This window comes from Desmodus rotundus, chromosome 9, assembly GCF_022682495.2.
Source record: "Desmodus rotundus isolate HL8 chromosome 9, HLdesRot8A.1, whole genome shotgun sequence".
Classification (NCBI taxonomy): domain Eukaryota; kingdom Metazoa; phylum Chordata; class Mammalia; order Chiroptera; family Phyllostomidae; genus Desmodus; species Desmodus rotundus.
This window is the reverse complement of record NC_071395.1, coordinates 90,571,710-90,572,707: the sequence shown is the minus strand read 5'-3', so window position 1 is coordinate 90,572,707 and position 998 is coordinate 90,571,710.

Genomic DNA, 998 nt, shown 5'->3' with positions numbered 1-998 from the left:
CAGCAGCTTGAAAACCACTGGAGATATATGGGAAGGACTAAACTGACTAGCTTCAGGGCAAGGGCTAGAGGGGCGGGGGTTGAGGCAGCTCTCTCTGGGAGATGCCATTGCTCCTTTGTGGTGTGTTCCTCCCATCCAGGCACAGGTGGGTGCCAAATCTGCACTCTCCATTAACCTGGCTAACGTTGTTGCCTGCCCTGGTGAGTCCTTGCCCCACCTAACTCGCACACCCAGCCAAGCCACTTCCAGCAGATTGTCCTTATAAGTGGTTTGCCTCAGTTCATACTGTGGAATTTCATAATATCTCTCAAAGGTCCACAAACCCCATGCAAGCAGTGGCTGGCCGTGGCATGTCCTGTACCTCTTGCTAAGCAGTCCCAAGCTCAACATAAGAGTTGACCAGTCTCAACTTGAATTGTAGCTCCCATCAGGTGCCCCAACCCTGGCATAAGCTAAGGCCACTGTTGGCTTGGAATGTGGCTTCAACTAAGCACCACAAGACTGGCACAAGTGGCAGTGGACCTTAACTTACACCATGGTGCCCACCAAAAGGTCCCAAGCCTGGCACTAGTGGCAGCCAGGCTCTGTTTGCAGCATAGCCTCTTCCAGGTAACTTCAAGCCCAGCACAAACAGCAACCAACCACAGATCACGTTGTAGCTCCCACCAGGTAGGTCCAAACTGGGCACAAACGGTGGGCTGACATTGGTCTGCAACAGAGCCCCTTGCAAGGGGCTTCAGAACCAACATACCCAGTGGCTGTCTTCAGACCAGAGTAGAGTATCACCCAACCAGCTCTACAAATGACATATATGAAGGGTGAATTTGGTTTGCACTATGGTCTTGCTAAAGTAATTCCTGCTCCATGGGGTCAGACCCCACACAACAGCTTGTCCACTATATTTGAGGCTAATCCTGATAACCAATCATCCTGATGGGAATCCCACCCACTGATGTGCCAACAGCAATCAAGGTTCAAGTATAAGAAGAGGGCACATA